The sequence below is a fragment of the Grampus griseus genome (genome assembly GCF_964374135.1).
Source record: "Grampus griseus genome assembly, chromosome: 14".
Classification (NCBI taxonomy): Eukaryota; Metazoa; Chordata; class Mammalia; order Artiodactyla; family Delphinidae; genus Grampus; species Grampus griseus.
In genome coordinates, this window is record NC_139008.1 from 5,354,664 (window position 1) to 5,368,216 (window position 13,553).

The following is a 13,553-nucleotide window of genomic DNA, read 5'->3' on the forward strand; positions in this document are numbered from 1 at the left end:
GTGGGTAACCAGTTAAACAAACTGTGGAACATCCACACCATGGAATACTACTCAGCAGTAAAAAGGAATGAACTCTTGATATAGGCATTATCAAGGTCTCAAGGGCATTATGATGAGTGAAAAAAGCCAATCTCAAAAGGTTACATACTGTATGATTCCACTTATATAAAGTCCTCACAAGGACAAAACTATAGAGATGGAAAACAGATTAGTGGTTGTGCAGGGTTATAAGTGATGGGGGAAAGGAGGACAGGTCTGACAATAAAGGGACAGCATGAGGATGATTTCAGTGGTGATGGAAGCATGAGGATGATCTCAGTGGTGATGGAAGAGTTCTGTATCTTGGGACTTCCCTGGTGGCACAGTGGTTAAGAATCTGCCTGCCAATGCAGGAGACACGGGTTCAAGCCTTGGTCTGGGAAGACTCCACATGCTGTGGAGCAACTAAGCCCATGTGCCACAACTACTGAGCCTGTGAGCCACAACTACTAAAGCCCGGGCGCCTAGAGCCTGTGCTCTGCAACAAGAGAAGCCACCGCAATGAGAAGGCTGCTTGCCGCAACTAGAGAAGGCCTGCATGCAGCAACGAAGACCCAATGCAGCCAAAATAAATAAACTTTTTTAAAAATTAAAAAAAAAAGAGTTCTGTATCTTGATTGTGGTGTTGGTTACATGAATATGCACAAGTGGTAAGATGGCATAGAACACACATTGTACTAATGTCAATTTCCTGGTTTCTGTGTTGCATAACTTTTAACTATGTAAGCTGTAACCATTGGGGGTAAGCAGATGGGAGGTGACAGGGACCTCTCTGTACTATCTTTGCAATTGCCTATAAATCTATGATTGACTGTTTCAGACTAAAAAGTTAAAAATAAAGGCATAAAAATTACAGAAGAGAGCATGAGTGAAAAAAAAATCACCTAGAACTCAGAAAGGAAAGAATCAATAAATTGAGCTACATAAAAATAAAACTTCCATTTGATAGAGTAGACCATAACAGAGTCAAGAGATAGATAAAAATCTGGGAAAACATATTTGCAACATCTGTGGCAGACAAATGTGACAGGCCAATTTCCCAGCCTCAAAGAGTTCACATAAATCAATAAGAAAAAATAACCCAGTAGAAAAATGGGCAAAGGACATGAACGGCAATTTACTGAAAAATAAATACAAATGGCCAATAAATGTGGGAAAGCTGCCCAGCCTCATTTTTAATGAAGGAAATCTAAAACAAACAACAGTGAAATGTGTTGTGCAGTTATCAGATTGACAAAAATGGAAAACTGTGATGCCCTAGGGCTGGTGATGATGGAGAAGTAGACACTTTTCTACCCGGTAGGTGGGAGCGTAAATCAGTGCATTCTTTCCAGAAGACAATTAGGGAATAATTATGAAAATTAAAAGTACTCCCAGCAACCCCACTTCTGTGCAGTTAGCCTAAAAGCACACCCTGAAATTTCTCCAGATACATGCCCCAGGATATTTTTGCACCAATACATGCAGATTATATTTATAAAATGGTGCCTGGCACATAGCAAGTAAGGGCTGTGTAAGTGTTTATTAAATAAATCAATAGGGGAACTCTACTGCAAAACTCTCTAAAAGGAACAAACAGCATGCGTACGAAAGGACTCCTTTTTGTATTTAAAAATAAGTATATGAACTTGCATGTGGATATTTGCACAACACATGTGTGTATTTCTGTATGGGAGTCGGAAGGAAGATGTTACCTAATTTCTTAACTTGGTTCCTGTGAGATTGAAATGTTGTTCAGGAAATGTTCACTCCCCTCCCTCTTCCTTCTGGGGGTGAAGTAGACTTCTCTGCTTGAGTTTGGTCATGTGATTTGCTTTAGCCAATAAGATGTGAGCAAACGTATAAACAGGCTTTACATATGCTTTTGTGTTTTGGCTTGACATCTTGTGCTTCTGCCACTGGCGTGACAAGAACATGCTCTGAGTGATCACTGGTCCTGGTTAGAGAGAGACCTGGAGACCCACAGACTGAAGCAGGGCTGCTCCAGCCAACCTGCAGACCTATAAAGAGAACACTACTTGTCACTGTAAGCCACTAACATTGGGAGATTACTTGTTACACAGCATTATTACTATAGTAAGTGACAAATGTAGTACCTCTCTAAACTTTTTGATCATTTCCAAATCTTACATATACGTGCGTGTATATATTTTTTACTTTTCTCTCTATATATTTTTACTTACCATATACGATATTTTTTATATTTAGTTTTATTATTAAAAATGTCAGTAGGATTTATCTAGGTGGAGAGATTATGGTGATTATCCATTTTGAATTTTCTTTAAAAACTAAAAAATCTTAGTAAATGTTATATCTTTTATTTATTTATTTTTTTTGCGGTACGTGGGCCTCTTACTGTTGTGGCCTCTCCCGTTGCGGAGCACAGGCTCCGGACACGCAGGCTCAGCGGCCATGGCTCACGGGCCCAGCCGCTCCGCGGCATGTGGGATCTTCCCAGACTGGGGCACGAACCCGTGTCCCCTGCATCGGCAGGCGGACTCTCAACCACTGCGCCACCAGGGAAGCCCCCAAAATGTTACATTTTTAAAAAGGAGATTTGGAAAGTGGTTGGAGCAGAGTCTTATCCACAACAGTTGTAGGGAGACTTGGGTGCCACATAAGACAGAAGTCAACAGTTCTTTGCTTTTCACTGAAGTCTGCACATAACTTTGCAACTGACGCAGAGCCACCTGCACATGAAGAGCTTGGTTTGGGAGGCTGCCTGATGCCCCCAAGGGCCTGGCACGTGCCCAGGTGCCATCCCTAAGCAGAAGGGCCTTTCTGAGGCTGTGCCTGGATGGCAGTGGTAGAGGTAAGGTGACCCAGGGAGGAGCAAAGCTTGGCAGAAATGAGACCAGGACGCCCCTGGGTGTGGGGAGAGGGTGTGCCACTGCCAGCTGCCTGCAGGAGGCTGTCAGAGGAAGTCAGGTCCAAGGTGGGGAAGTAGAACTCACCCTGCAGGCAGCTGTTCCTGATACCACTACACAGCCCCGGGGGCCAAATGTCAAATTTGGATCGGAGGGCTTTGGGGTTCCCACCGGCCTGGAGCCTACGAGCCAAAGCCCCAGAATCACACTGGGCTTGCTTCCGTAACTCACTTTCATCCTGGAGGCAAATGGTGCCCTGGATGGGCCTCTGCTGCTCAGAATCAGGATGTGCAGCTGGGCCAGGACAGCTGTCTCTGAGCTGGGGGGCACTCAGCTGAGCTTGCCTGGGTCCAGACCTGGTGTGCTGGATCGTGCTCTACCAGACTGGCTAAGGCTGGGGAACCCTGTTTCCCAGACTCTCCTCCCCTAAGTGATTTTGGGTTAAAGCTTGATGTGAGAGGAACTTGTGTAAGATTTGGAAGGTAGCAGTAAAGCAGCAGCCACTACTCTCAGAAGCTCGTGAGGCCTTATACTACTGACACTGAGCACGGGTACCAGCTCATCCTTACTCCCCTCTGCCCTGTGTCCAGCTCACCTTCCCAGCTGCTGGCCTTGCTGACCAACCATGGCGCCAGGCCCCCACGAGTGTAGACATCAGCCTTGGCTTTTGGGGATGCACGGTGTTAGAAGCGGGCCCAGCTGGATGTGCTTCCTCTCCAGGGAGCTCCTACCCAACAACGCAGGCCTGGCAGGATAAGAAAAGAGATGGTTACACCTCTCTGGTCTCACATGCCTGAAGTCAAGGTCGTCTTATGACTGGTGTGAATGTAGCTAAAAGCCAAACAACAGGATGCAGGCCTGTGTAGGAAAGGCAATTAGCAAAGACATTTCTTGCATCTCTGTTTTCACTTATCTAATTCTTATCTAATTAAATAAGATGCTCCGCTTACAGTAAAGGCAGCCACTCCTACAGACCTGGAGACTTGCTCAGCTAGGGGACTTTGTAGCTCTCACTTAACAGGGGTATTTGTAACAAAAGTTCTTACTTTTGGTAAAAAAAAAAAAAAAGTTTTCCTCTAGAATAGAAACAGAACACAGAATTTTGACTTGTGAACGTGTAATTCTTCCTCCTTTTTGGTACCCCTTAGTGGTGCCGATCTATTCTTTAGCCCATGCGATGTAAAGAAAGTTACAGAACACATCTCAGAAGCACCTCTGGATTCTGTCTGCATTCACTGAGATGTCATCTTTGGACACTCACCCCATAAGCCCTCAGTGCTTCCCTATCAGCAGTGCCTTTTTTGTTGTTTCAAAATAAATATACGGAGACTTCCCTGTTGGTCCAGTGGTTAAGAATCTGTCTTGCAGTGCAGGGGACACCGATTCGATCCCTGGTCGGGGAACTAAGATCCCACATGCCGCAGGGCAACTAAGCCTGCGTGCCGCAACTACTGAGCCCACGTGCTCTGGAGCCCACGCGCCACAACTAGAGAGAAGCTCGTGCAGTGCAACGAAAGATTCCATGTGCCGCAACTAAGACCCAATGCAGCCAAAAAAAAAAAAAAACACGGTGGATACTCCGAGTTCTAAATTTTTTCTCCTCCTCTCCTCAGCCTTTCTCCCTCTTTCCTATCCAAATTGGCACGTGAACGCATTTGCCTTGGATAAGTTGGGGACAGGGGAAAGCTAATGGAAACCAGTGAGTGTCTCCATTGTGATTGGCACCCAGGCCCCCTCAGTCTCATGAAAATGTTCTGGTTTTTATTTCAAAAATGTATAAAAAGGGTTTCACAATACCATAGGTGCTCAGTTATAAATGAAACTGAACGGAAGAGTTTAGGATGAAGAGCAGCAGTGTCCTGACCACCGCCCCTCACCCCCATCCTACTTGCTCTGGGACAACCTCTCTGAACAATCCCTGCCTAGAGTTGCTCTGGTGGCAGCTGGAAGGCTACACGATATGCCTCTTCCTCTGCTTCTTCACTTGTCAAGTTAGGGAGTGACTACTGACCCTGCTGGGGTCCATGAGGACTTAGTTGATTTACACCACCCTCTTCTCCTCCTCTCCCAATGACTGACAGCTATGTTCTTTCCCTTTCTTGTGTTGGTTACCTGAGTGGAGTCTTTTAACACCAGGCGGGGCATGCCAACAACTGGGCTTCCTTCGAGGGTGGGTGGAAGGTGCCCCGATGCCCTGAGTCCCCGTTGGAGGAAGGCAATTCTGGGGCGTGGATCCCCTCTGTCCTGATGGCCCAGTGGTCTGCCAGGGCGGGTGTTTCATAACCATCCCACTGCCAGTCCTCCTCGTGCTCCCCCACTCTGCTGAGTCCTGCGTCATGGCTCCCCCTGCCTCATTTCATGGTTCCATGTGGCCCCATCCACTTTCTCGTCTTCCAGAAACCTGCTGAAGTTTCTCATTCACTGATAACCATTCCTCGTGGGTACACTCCTTTTTTTAAAAAAATTTATTTATTTTATTTATTTTTGGCTGCATTGGGTCTTTGTTGATGCGCTGGCTGCAGTGAACAGGGGCTACTGTTCGTTGCTGTGCGCGGGCTTCCCATTGCGGTGGCTTCTCTTGCTTCAGAGCACGGGCTCTAGGTGCGCGGGCTTAGTAGCTGTGGCGAGTAGGCTCAGTAGTTGTGGCTTACGGGCTCTAGAGCGCAGGCTCAGTAGCTGTAGCGCACGGGCTTAGTTGCTCCGCGGCATGTGGGATCTTCCCGGACCAGGGATCGAACCCGTGTCCCCTGCATTGGCAGGCGGATTTCCAACCACTGCGCCACCAGGGAAGCCCCATTCCTTCTTTATTTCTATCCTTTACTCAGTCTGTCTCTGCAACAGGAAAACCACATCAGCTTTTTAACAGGTCTCAAGACGCCAAACAGAGGCTTGAGGTTGGCAGCCAGAGGCAGTCCAGGCAGACAGTCTACAAAGGGAACCTGTGCACGATCTTCTGATGATGGCCTGCCTGGGCCTTTCTGGGTTCCCTTTATAGATGTTCCAGACGATTCCATCCATTCCAAACCTCCTCGTGGCTTTAAAACAATTGCTCACCCCAGGGGCATTTGGGGAGTATCAAGTCATGTTTTAAATGGTGGAGATAAGCTGGCTGTTGGATGAAACCAACCTATGCGTCTCCTTCTCCCACGAAGATGGTCTCTCTGTCCATGAGTGGACACCCTTCTGCCAGCCTGGTCGGTCATTCAAAGGGCAACCAGTTCTTGTGAAGCCAAGTGAGAGTTTTGAATGATCCCAAAAATCTCTGTGAACACGTTTTCCATCTGTGAGTCTTGTGAAAATCCCATGAGGCTGTGTTATCCATTTTCCAAAGCAGACCAATGGCTACAGAGGGACTCTGCCCCAGTCTCTGGACTGACCCCAGGTGCTGAAGCTGGGTTTCTAGACAGGTCTGGCTGCGTCGTCCTGAGCAACTCCCAAGCCACTGAGCCCCCCCTCTGCCCCATTCCCTGCAACCTGTGCACCCGCACCAATTCATGGCTGTCCTGGTTACACACTCATTTTCTACCCGTCAATCTTTGGGGACTAAATCTATTACCCAAAAATGTTGCCACGCCTGAGCAGCCATTGTGGTTCATTACGTGCAGAAAGCCTGAGGTAGCCCCACATTGTCTGTGGGAAAGAGGGGGGTACTATTCTCAGGGGGGTAGGTCCCTCTCCTCTGTGAGCTGGATTCTTGGATAATGCACAAACAAAACTCTGCAGGATAAAGCGTCACTGGCTCTGGTTTACTTTTATCTTTTTCCAAAGAGTTTTAATTAAGACTTTAATAGAACTAAAAACGGTCAAAGTGTAGTCAGAGCCCAAATCAGCGGTAACAAAACCAAGCTGGATCCAGGATGAAAATGCTGCCTGGAACATCCACAGCTGGGAGCAAACTGGATTCACCTGGGCTTGTGATGGGTGGGGCTCTGAATGAGGATGGGAGGTGCCTGGACAGGGGTGGGTGGAGCCTGGATAGGGATGGGAGGGGCCTGGATGGGGATGGGTGGAGCTTGGATGGGATGGGTGGGGCCTGGTTGAGGATGGGTGGAGTTCTGCATCTTCCATCAGTGATTGGAATAGGAGTAACAGGAGGGCAGAGCAGGCATGTGAGAAGAGGTGTGATTGAAGGGGAGGCCATGACCTTTGGACTGGAAACATAGTTCTGGCACTTTGCCAGCTGTATAAGATGAACAAGTTCTTTGCCTTGTCTCCTCATGAGTAATAGTCACCTTTTGTGCAGATCAAATGGTTGGTGCATGCAAATCACTTTGCACAGTGCCTGGCACCCAGATGGCTCTAGGACTGTGCTCTTTTCTTTCCTTCTTCTGGATTTCCCATGCTCTTTCCTTCCAAGGGCTGGGCAGTGCACAGGAATTTATGTGCGCATGCATGAGGCCTGAATGCACCTGGATGTGTCCTCCCCTTGGGGAAGGTTTAATGGACCAGAAGCCAGGAATCAGGAGACCCAGGTTCTGGCCCCAGCAGTGCCTCTGACCTGCTGCTGTATGACCTTCAGCTTTCCAGATGCAGTTGGAGGGTTTTAGACTAGAGTTTCCAGCTTCCTTGAGTCCAAGGAACCCTGGATCCACAAGAATGCCCCTACAAACCCCACAGAGTCCTCAGTTCTTGCCCCGTGGGTGTTGATGGTGGGAGATCCCCTGCCCTTTAGCTCCCACTAGGTTGCCGTGTGTCACTCTCATGGCTCATGGGCCTCTGGTGGTGGGGGGGCCTGGTCACAGTCCCTGCCCACTGCGGGAATTTGACGCCCACAGGCCAAGGATACATCTAGACCTAACCGAGGGTAGCCAGGGTGTGCCCATGGGGGAAAGCTGGTCTCCTCCCAGCTCTGGGCTGTGCCCATTGGAGCTGGATGAAGTATGGCTGCCTCACCTCCTGTGGCCAGCAGGGAGCAGCATCACACACCAGGCGTGAGCAGGGTCCTAGGTGGGGGTAAGAACAGGGGGCTCTGTAGAGCTGGGAGGGGTTAAGACTGACCCCTCCCTTCTGCCACTGGCAGTTCTCTGGCCCCATAGTAACTAGAAATGAGCCCAAGGGATTCTTTCTCCAAATACCCTTGGGTCCTTCACTTGGGGCAGGCACACAGCACACAGTATCTGTCTTGGACCTGAACAGAAAGACTGGATAAGGATGTGCAGAGCCATCATCCAGCCACATCTGAGGACCATTCTGAGTCCTGGGGCACATACTTCCACCCAGCTAGCGCCTGGCTTCTCCTGGTTGAAGGTAGGTGCTTAATTGGTGCTCCCTGGTGTGGCCGTGGAAGTCCTTCCTTTTGCTCCCCTAGTGACAAGCACACCAGGACGAAACAACCCTCTTTGGAGAGGCCATTTCACAGTTATTGGTTTCATTAGAATGTTTTTCTTTCTTTCTCATCTTTTCCTTTTTCTGGATGGGATTATGGCCGCTGCTGCCAACCGTTCCCAAATCTCATGTCAGGTGCTGCCGACCTGCAAGGTTAATTGGGTCAGAGCCCCGTTGGGTTGCAAGCTGCCTGAGCATTGTCTTGGACAAGGGCAGGCTGCTCACAGATTGTTCTTCCACAGTGATGGTGGCCTGTCTTTCCTGGTAAAATATGAGCTTCTGCCAACGTTGGTGCCCTCCAATCCGATTCTGGAAGGTCAGGGCTCGCCTGCTCAGAAGCTGGGGCAGGGGAGGGGGCGAGGACAAGGAAGTGACACCAGGCAGGCCTGATGCCCTTGACCCAGATGCTGCTCTGAGGCCCGCCCGCCTCTCAGGGGAAGACTGCACATGTGGGGACAGAGAGCCCTGGGTTTGAATTCTTGCTTCTCGTCCTACCAGCCTGGTGACCTTGGGTGTGTCACTTGGCCTGCCCCAGCTTCAGTGGCCCCTTCTGGGAGATGGGTCCACAGCCATAGGGCCGTGGTGCAGGTGCACTGAGCGGAGGCGAGGCAAAACATCAAAGACACACTTAGTGCTAAAATGCCTTAGTTCTCTCTGCTCCCAGTATGGCCCCCTGGGCCTGGAATTCCTCCACTTTAGTGTTGAAGCGAGCATAGCACCCTCCTCCGGGGTGGTCACCTGAGCTTAATGGTTTAAACAGCATGTGACCAGCCAGCCTGTTTTAACGTGGCCGCTACACTCTTTCCCCCCTTGTCTTCACTCCATTGGGGAATGTCAGCCCAGTCTGGGGTGAGTTGGTGTGGGGCCCAGGCTCCCTCTCCTTCGCCTGACAATCACCTGCCAGCCCTTCCTCTACCTGCCCGGCAGCATCTGTCCTGAGTCTCTTGTGGTGCCAAGGCTTTGGCTTGGGCTCTGGTTACAGCGGCTACCAGGGCGAGCCCTGATAGGAAAGCGAATATGTTTTTTTGTGTCAGGAATAACATTGTGTGAAATAGGGAGGAAGCTGGGTGGGTGTCTGGCCTGGTTCTAGGTGCTCGGGAGACATCAGTGGACAAAATCAGACGGAAAAGTTGTGTGGGGTAAGGGCTGAGAGTGCAGCCAGGTAGGGCAGGGGACACTGCTGGGGAGGGGTTACAATATCAAATAAGGTGAGGCCTGTTAGGGGATGCCTCAGTGAGAAGGTGACATTTGAGCAAAGACTTGAAGGACACAAGAGAAGTAGCCAAGTGGAGACCTGGGGGAAGAGAGTCAGTGCAAAGGTCCTGAGGCTGGAGTGTGCCTGTGTGTTTCAAGCCCAGTGATGGGAGCTGAGTGAAACCACCGAAGGATTTTGGTTTTCACTTTGAATGAGATGGGAGGCACTGCAGGGTTTTGATAAAAGGAATGACATTACATGCTGTGGGGAGGTGAGGACAGAGAGGGTCAACCAGTTAGCAAGTGGTTACAGTAATCCATATGTGAGATGATGGTGGCCTGGACCAGGGTGGTTGCCGGGAGTGGTGAGAGGTGATTGGATGGGGGGTGTGAGGGAAAGAGAGGAGTCGAGGATGGCTCCAGGCTTTGGCCCAGACGATGGAACCTGCAGTGATGGGGCTGCCATCAACAAGGATGGGGAAGACAGTGTGAGGCGCAGGTTTTGGATGGAAGATCAGGGGTTCAGTTTTCAGTTTGGATGTCTATTAGACGATCCCATGGAGATACCCAGTAGGCATTTGGAGATAGGAGTCCAGAGTTTGAGAGGAAGATCCAGGCTAGGGATGTACAAATGGGAGTCATCAGTCTATGGATGGAATTTAGACCGTAAGACTGAACGAGGATGAGGGAGTGAGGGCATATGAAGAAAAGAGGAGGACGGAGGTCTGAGCCCTGGAGCCTTTCAAAGTCAGGAAGTCAAAGAGAAGAAAAGGAACCAGCCCAGAGGGCCGAGAAGCTGCCAGTGGGGGATGGGACTGTGAGTAATGGGGGTCATTGCTGACCTTGACAAGAGCACTGTGACGGGCCGAATTGTGTCCCCCCAATTCAAATGTTGAAGCCCTAAGCCCCCTAGTACCTCAGATTGTGACTGCATCACCTTTAAAGGGGTAATTTATGGTGAAATGAGGTCACTGGGGTGGCCCTACTCCAATAGGACTGGTGTCCTTATAAGAGGAGAAGATTAGGACACACACGCACACACATAGGGGGAAGACCATGTGGGGACACAGGCAGAAGATGACTGTCTAAAAGCCAAGGAGAGAGGCCTCAGGAGAGACTGACGCTGCCAACATTTTGATCTTGGGCTTCCAGACTCCAGAACTGTTGAGAAATTTCTGTTGTTCTAGCCACCGAATCTGCTGTACTTTGTTATGGTGACCAGAGCAGACTAATTCAAGCACCTTCAGAGGAATGGTGGGCAAACTCCAAGTGGATGGACTTAAGAGAGCACAGGAAGAGAGGGACAGAGATGGGAGAAAGTGGAGAACTTTTCAGAGTTTTACTACAAAGAAGAGCAACGACAGGAGTGCTAGCTTTCAGAAGAAGTGGGATCAAGGGATTTTTTTTTTCCCTTTCCTTTAAAAACATTTTTTCTTCTTTTTTTTTGACAGGAGATAGAACAGCTTGTTTTAATGCTGCTGGGAATGATCCCGTAGCCGTCACAAAAGTGATGATGTCGCAGGAGACAGAGGGCCTGTTGCTGAAGTGAGGACCATGGTTGGTGGGAGGGAGGGTCTGGTGCCCAGAGGAAGACCTGGCTCTGAGGCCCAGATGGTCCACCCGTGGAAAAGGCAGAGTTTATGGGAGCAGCTTATCAGGCAAGAAAGAGGATTGCGTGGCCTGCCCAGCACACGCTTCGGTTATCTCCGCCTTTCACTGTCTTTGTGGTTTTTTACAACTTGTAAGTTGTAGAACATTGATAATGATGCAAATGATTCCTGTCCATCGAAATGCAAATGAAGTGCGGCTCTTGGAAAGCAATTTATTACCGCCCTGTGGACAGACTGGTTTTGCATCTATTCGCAAATTCATTTCAGAGTCCTTTATTGTGATTCTTTCAATTCTCCTTTAAACCATCAGTAACATCTTACTAGTTCCCTCATTAATTAATGAATTAAATAAGACCTTTGGCAGGTGTTCATTTTATAGTTGTATGAGAGTCATTATTTTACCTTAAAAAAGTATCCTTTTGCAAGATGCCAATAGATGTGATGAAATAAAATTCTTATTTTATGGCAAGATGAGAAAAATTTGAACAGAATTTTTATTTGCCTGTTTGGGCCTCCTCCCTCCCCTTTAGTGTGGACTGTGTAGGTGCACTAACCAGACCTCTTTAGGAGATAATCTTCCTTCTTAATCTTGGAAGGGGCCACGTGAACCATGACCCACTGCTTGCTTTGTACATGCAGATCTGGATTGTGTAAACTGTCAATAATAAGTCAGTTGATATATAAACCTTTGTCCAAAAACTTATATAACTGTGCTTTGACCTCTAGCAGGCAGAACAGTCCTCAGAGCTTTCTGAAAGACTGTCTCCTGCTTTATAATCCTCAGGTAGGCTGGAGTAAAATTTTCCATTTCTTTCTTAGATGGACTACTGATTAATCTTTTTGTTGACAGATGCTGGGTGTCTTTGTATATTCTCTTTTGATGGGTGAAAATTTCCCATGATATTGGAGCTTGGAGCAAAAGCAGACCCCCGCCGCATCCCTCCGCCTCCTGAAACCCTTACCTGGAAAGCGCTGAGTGCAGGAGGGAGACGCAGACGATGTGAAGCGACTCTGTATGTGCATCCACGAGCTGAGTCCTGGCCGGGCGATGGCCCAACCTTCCCGAGAGTGCAGCCCCCTGGACCTGTGTGGGTTGGAGGGAGGCTCCATTGTACTCTGGCTGCAGGTAGAAACATGATACAATCATATTTCACCCCCACATCACCACTAGCCCAGAAATGCCTAATTTGGTTTATTTATTCATGTGACTACAACCCTGATGAAGGTGGGGCAATCCAGTGGGCTAGTGTGACCCCAAGGGGACAATGCCTCCCACACAAGTTCTGGCCCTGAGACAAGCTACTTCAGGATGAAAAAAAAAGGCACTGAGCTCAGACCCCAGCTCACCTCCCCTCCAGGACACCCTCTGGGACCCATATCTGGTGTGACCCTTCTGACATATACAAAAATGCCTCAGTGTTCCCGAATCTGGTTATATTTGGTCTTGTGCAGGCTTCTCAGAAATATTCACCTTACTTCTGGGTATACATATATATATTGATTTGTGGCCTATTCCAGTCCTTAAAACTCTACTCAATTTTTCAGGCTTGGACCAAGTGCCACCACCTCCAGGCAGCCTTACCAGATTGCTCACAGATTGAATTCACTGCTCTCTCCTCTGTAGCTCAAGTCCCCTTCCCACATTGAGTACATTTAGATGTTTAAATTCTGTTTCCTCTATTAGACTCACTCATTCATTCATTTATAAATCCATTTGGCTGAACTTGACTGAGCCCCTGCCATGCACAGGCCTGGTGCCTTCAAGTGCCTGTATCCCCAGGCAGGTTTACGTTCCTAGCACTGAGCACAGCACCTGCCTGTTGGGTAACAGGTGTTTGGTAAATAAGTAGATGCTGTGAACCCATCTGCCCAACCCTCCTGCGCTCAGCACATCTTTGTTTAGACTTTTACCTGCGCCTTTGCTGATCACACTTTAATGAACATTCTTCCTCCCTTGATGGGAGAGCTGTGGCGGTGTGGTAAAAACTGTTGGTCAGACTGTTGGAGTTGCCTGCTGCTCTGGCCTGGGCCCCCGGCCGCCGGGTTCCCACGCTGGCTGCGCTTCAGACAAGCCTGCCCAGCCCCACCGTCCTCCTCCACGGCCTCTGAGAGGTGAGGGCAGTGGGCTTGCTGGAGCCTGTCCAGGTGGTGTAGCTGTTGCCATTACCTGCATCAGTCTCTTGGGGCGGCCGTAACAAAGTACCACCAAACGGGTGGCTCGAAAAAACAGAAACTTCTCTCACAGCTCTGAAGACCAGAAGTCCAAAATCAGGGCGTCGGCAGGACCCCACTCCCTTCCCAGGCTCTAGAGGGGATCCTTCCTCACCTCTACAGGCCTCTGGGGGCTGCTGGTGTTCCTCGCTGTGCCTTGGCCTGTGCACACATCACTCCAATCTCTGTTTCTGTCTTTACTTAGCCTTATTCAGTGTGTCTCCCTCTGTGTCTCTTCTCTTCTTTTAAAGACACCAGCCACTGGTGTAGAGCCCACTCTCACCCAGTACGACCTCATCTTAATGAC